Source organism: Cajanus cajan, chromosome 10 (genome assembly GCF_000230855.2).
Source record: "Cajanus cajan strain Asha chromosome 10, NIPB_CcT2T_4, whole genome shotgun sequence".
Classification (NCBI taxonomy): domain Eukaryota; kingdom Viridiplantae; phylum Streptophyta; class Magnoliopsida; order Fabales; family Fabaceae; genus Cajanus; species Cajanus cajan.
Genome location: NC_138526.1, coordinates 39,781,286 through 39,787,262, shown reverse-complemented (window position 1 = coordinate 39,787,262; position 5,977 = coordinate 39,781,286). Strand labels below are relative to the sequence as shown.

The 5,977-nt window shown below is 33.5% G+C and overlaps 1 non-coding gene across 1 annotated transcript; it reads right to left on the bottom strand.

The window, feature by feature from the left end:
• Positions 1-5,556: 5,556 nt before the first annotated feature.
• Positions 5,557-5,662, bottom strand: LOC114917117 (small nucleolar RNA R71). The gene has a single exon (XR_003805872.2). It is a non-coding gene; the product is annotated as a small nucleolar RNA R71 (small nucleolar RNA).
• Positions 5,663-5,977: the final 315 nt, after the last annotated feature.

Below are 5,977 nucleotides of genomic sequence, written 5' to 3'. Positions count from 1 at the left end.
CTTTGATAACAAAAAAAATAGACACTTTATTAATGGCATAAGTATAAAAAAAATAGTTTTGCAAAATCAACAATAAGAGTATTTGATACTTACAATTCTAAAAATTAAAGAATAATATGTTTGGAAAATCATTTAACTCTTTTTAAAGTTATTTGATTAATTTATAAATTCATTAACTAAAATTAATGTGTTTTGTAAACTTACATCTTTTATAAGGTTATATAATATCATTTAATGTAAAAAAAAAGAAGTTTAATTTAATATTTAGATCATTAAAATTGGATTTTAAAATGATACTTTTTTTTTATCTATATGAATGGAACTCAATATTAAGATACTTTACAACTCTCACACATCCATCTCAACTAAGTGTTAACACTCACACCCTTCTCAATTGACTGCTTAATTAAATATGATATTAAAAGAAAACATTTGAGCTTATAATTTGTAGTTTATAATTATTTGTTTTACTCTACTTCAATTAAAAAGAATTCTAATTAAGAAAAGCTTGAAATAAGATGATCTAATTAAAGATTCTTTAAGTTTGACGTTGACCAAACAAGGTTTCATCAAACTAACCTACATGTTCACCAAATCATGTACTTTTTCATCATTACGAAATCTTGTACTTAAATGTTAGTTTCTCTTACATATCGATCCCCACTTGAGCTATCTCATCAGCTTATGTATGTGTGGCTTGTGTGTACTTGTTGTTCATCAAAGATGATATTACAGGATCTTCGATACAACAAGAACGTGATATGAAAGCATGCATACTACACATCTATTATCAAATACTTTAAATCACTGGAAAAAAAATTACATTTTTATGTATTTTCAGAATAATAAATACATTTAATAAAAAATGTTTTTTAACTTCTTATCCTTTTTCTTAGATAGATCCATTGATTCAAATCGACCCAGCCTATGATGGACTACCATAAGTGGTGTTGCTTAACAAATTTAACTGTGAGGGTGAGTAATTTTTAAGTCTAACACAGCCCTCTATGGATTGAAGGTCAAACAATCGATGAGTAATTCATCATCATGCATCAAATACTTCTTAAATTATTTGTTTGAGGGGAATTACTTGTATCTGGTTTCTAATTAGAATTATATTGTTGTTGCATGTTCTGATTCTTTGTTTAATGATTAAATTGATACTGAAATTTTGTGCTATGAAAGATAGGGTGATTATGCATGAATTTTGAGGGTTTTAAGTAAATTGTGATGAGTTGATATAAAATTTATTGAATGTGATTTGATTAAGTAGACCGAATGCATTTTAAGTTGAAGTATTTGATGCTTACAATGAGTTGGAAGAAGAAAAAAAAATTATTTAACTAATTATTTTGTACATTTTAAATAATTATTTTATACGTTTTAAATAATTATTTGTATGTTTTAAAGGATAATTGAGAAGTTGAGAGAAGATACTAAGACTAAGAATTAAAAGATGTAATTAATAAATAATGTTGTGAAAATTTCACACCAAATATGAGGTTGGCAGAGAGATTCTTGTCTCTCCGCGTCAGGTGTGATTAAACCTTGTGGGTGTCATGCCTATTTCTTTTAATTGTTTTATTTTAACATCTATGTGTTGAATGAGGAACCATGAGGAGAGGTTGAGACTATTTATCTAAAATGTTTATCCTAGTTAAGTATTAATGATGTCATTGGTTGAATTATAATAAGATGAAGATATTAAAATGAGTAATAGTAATGTGTAATACTAAGACGTGTAATGATATTTAAGGTTCAATGATGATATTTTATGATTGAGATATTATGATAATGATGTTATAATAATAAATTTTATAGTATGTGATGAGAATGTATAATAATAATTATGTGCATATGAGAAAGAATTGGTGTGTGAGAAGTATATTGATGTACAAGTTGTTGAGTTGCTATGAGCAATATATTGATATGTGACTATACGTTGAAATGTTGGAGTGTGATGATATGCATATATTATGATGAGTACTATAATGATGTATGATGAATAATTTCAGTGTGATGATATGTTGTGATAATATTAATGATGAGATATGATGAATAAGTTCAGTGCTACAAACAAACACTCAAGGAGTCAAGGATGCATTTGTGTGGTTGAATTGTTTGCTTGAGTCCTTGCATTCATGCTTTGTTTCGTGGGATAGTGTGAATCTAGGTAGGTGGGATATCATAAGTCATCTACCCTGTCCCAAGGAGTGTTATGGAGGGGATACCACTATCAAAAATAAGAGGCTATTATGGTCAATTGTAACACTTCAACATGACCTCAATGGACATCCTCTAGTGAGGAGGTTTGATGGGGATCATTGTTGTAGAGTGGTCCCTACACTATTCGATGGAGTGGTCCCATTACATTATCCCTAGGCTATTCTATACACTTGATGATGATACGGAGATTGGTATCACATGCATATAAAGTTATAAGCATACATGAGTCTTAGTTGATGAATAAGTTATGTTTGTTATTGATGGAATGATGGTGATAGATTGAATGTAATGTATTAAATTGTTATTAATATTGTACGAGAGAATTGATGAAGGTATATAATAAGATGTAATTGATGTTTGATTAGAGTGTGTCTATTCTTATGCTTTGTATATATTGTGAAGGATGAGATATATTCTCACTCTTTGTGTTTGTATGTTTATGTTTGGGTTGATTACCATTTGTAGGAATATAACAAGTACATGATGATAGATTCGAGGAAGGAGAATAATAATTAAAGAAAGGTTTTGCTTTAATAATGTGACATCATAGCTAAGTTTTATGATTAATGAATGTTTTGTGTTGTATTTTATATTTTGTTATCAAAACTTTTTTGATTTAAGATGTTTTTATTTCTTTTCAAATGATGTTTTATATGTTTTATTAAAGAACGATGTGAATTCTTTTGCAAGCTTATGAGAAGTATTATTACATTATTTTATTTTTTGATTTTTTATATATTTTATTTATTAAATCTTTGGGTTAGAAAGGTGTCACACTCACACCTAATATGGATGAGATAGGGAACCCCTAAGACCTCATGTGTGTCCTCGATTCAACTCGAGACATTCTCTCTCTTCACACCTAACGCCACTCTTTTGGTGCTCGATGACAATTCAAACAGAACCAATTCTCCCACCTCACACACGATGTTATTCAAACCACGCTTGACATCATTTCAACTTAAGACAACTTTCTCTCCTCATGCTCGACACCATCAAAACAAGAAAGAGAACCTCCAAGTGAAATCACGATCAATGCCCTTCATTTATCATGACTTTAGTTCAAACCACCTAAAATTCAAAAGATTTCTAACATGTAATTTATCACAACATATATAGTGTTGAGTGTCTTTTATGCATGATTTGACTCAACTTTTGACACTCTTTTTGGGAATTGTAGATAATATATATGTTATTTCACCCCTTTAATTTAAAGAATTAAGTTATACTATAAGAGTAGAGGAGTAGTAGCAATCTTAAGGAATTTCCTCAATTTTTGCAGGATTTTTGGCTAGACAGAGATCCACAGCCATAGCTGTGGATTTGGAGCTCGAGCTGTGGAAATCTGGGGAGAAATTTTGAAGACCAGAAACTTGCAGCTATAGCTGTGGTTTTGCAGCTATAGTTGTGGTTCTGCAGCTATAGCTGTGGAAATCTGGAATGCTCATTTTTGGTTCCAGAGACTTGAAGCTAAAGCTGCAGGTCCAAAGCTTGAGCGTTGAGACTTGGGAGATCAAGGAAAGCCACAGAAACTCACAGCCATAGCTGTGGTTTCACAGCTACAGCTCAGGGAGTTTCTTAATCATGAAGGAGTTTCCATAGTCATGGCTGTGGAGCTACAGCTGCAGCGCTAGAGGTTTCTTCACCCTGAAGGACTCTCCACAGCTATAGTCGTGGATCTGCAGCTGCAGCCGTGGAAATAAAAGTTACCTTTTGGCCCTGTTTTGAAGCTCATATAAAAGGGAAAAACAAGAGAAATCGGGGTATCACGGAGATATACAGAGAAAAAAAGGGGAAAAGCTTGGAAGAAGGAGGAACGAAGGGAAAACAGATATTTGGAAGCTGGATCCTTTGGGAACGAAGATTCACTCCAGTTCTTCATCATTTGCTTTGTAATTTCTTCTTTTCACTCTTTGATCCTGTAATGGCCATGTGTGGCTAAACTCCTTTAAGGATTGGTTGGATGTAACTACTAACTCCTCTTCTTCTTAAATATATGCATTTTGATCTCATTATTTGTGCTTGATTCTTTTCTTAATGCTTATATCGGTTTGATCACCCGTTGTATGATCTTTGGATTTTGAATCCGGTTGGAAAACATTTTCGAAAACCCGAACTGAATCTTGCACCTAATCACTTCTTGTTCTAGGAATAGACTTGATTTGGTTAGTCACATTGTTCAAGTCATCATTCTTAATGCGAAGTATTAAACTCAAAACATAGAGGAATCATGTTGTGAGCTTAATAACTTTAGGATCCAACCTTGAGGAATCTTGTTGGATTACTTAATGAACGTGGAAATAATGGAATTAGAATCGCATTTATTTTAAGAAGATCTACGAGTTAGCAAGTACTCTGAACCAATCCTTGTTTCTTAACCATAGTTTTTACTACTTTTATTTTATTGCGTTGTTCTACCCTATCTTCACTCATTTGAAATCATAACAACATTCTCATTTAAATCATTAGAGCAAGAATTACTGAACACTCAAATCCCTGAGGACGATATTTGAATACTACTTCGAAACTTGGTTCACTTGCCAAGTGGTGGGTTTGCGAAAATCTTCATCAAGTTTCTGGCGCCGTTGCCGGGGATTTGGTGCTATTTAGTAATTCTTAATCTTGTGATTTTGAAATTGTGTAAATAATTCATTTTGTGAATAGTTATAATATAGAGATATTTGTCTTGTTTTGTTTTGTGGACTCACCTTCCTGTGCAGACTTCTTGAATTTGCATGCGAGGAAAAACTCCAGCCGAAGAATTACATTTTGATCCTGAAATTAAAAGAACGGCAAGGAGGAACAATAGTAGAACAAGAAGGCTTAGACAGTTAGAGAGACTCCAAAAACAACAGCAAGATCTTCTGAATTCTTCTACTTCATCAAATCAACCACACCTCGAAACAGAAATGGCTGAAGAAGAAACAGGCACTCATAATGGTGGACATGGACTAGCTAGGCCTCCTAGAAGGAACCTAGGTGATTACGCACAACAACATGGTCCTAGGCATTTCTCCAGTATTGCAGCTCCAAATACGTCTAGAGCCATGGAGATGAAACCTGCTTTTCTGAGTCTGGTTAGCTCACAACAATTTGTTGGCCTTGATCATGAGGATCCATACTCACACCTTTCAAATTTCTATGAGTTATGTGGAACTATGGGAATACCTGAAGGTGATGAGGAAGCTGTATATTTGAGGTTGTTTCCCTTCTCTTTAACAGGAAAAGCTAAAGTTTGGTTACAATCTCACCCAAATCAAAGTTTGACAAGCTGGGGTGATGTGGAAAACAAGTTTGTGAATAGATTCTATCCTTCATCCAAGTATATTAAGGCCAAATCAGAAATCACTACTTTCAGGCAAGGTGCAGATGAACCATTTTGTGAAGCCTGGGAGAGATTTAAATCATTGCTCAGAAAATGTCCTAACCACGGGTTTGAGGATATAGCTCAACTCAATTTCTTTGTCAATGGAATCAAGCCTGAGGTGAAGATGTTATTGGATGCAGCAGCTGGTGGCACCATGATGACTGTGAGTCCAGAGGAAGCCACTCAAATCATAGAATCTTTGGCATCTTCTGATCACCAAGCAGAGCATGGAAGACATCAATCTCACAAACGAGGAGTTCTTGATCTTAGCACTAATGATGCAATCCTTGCTCAGAACAAACTGTTGTCCCAACAGATTGAAGCATTGACTAAGCAGATGGCCAAGATTCCACAACAACTTCATGCTATTGCTGCTTCTTCAAC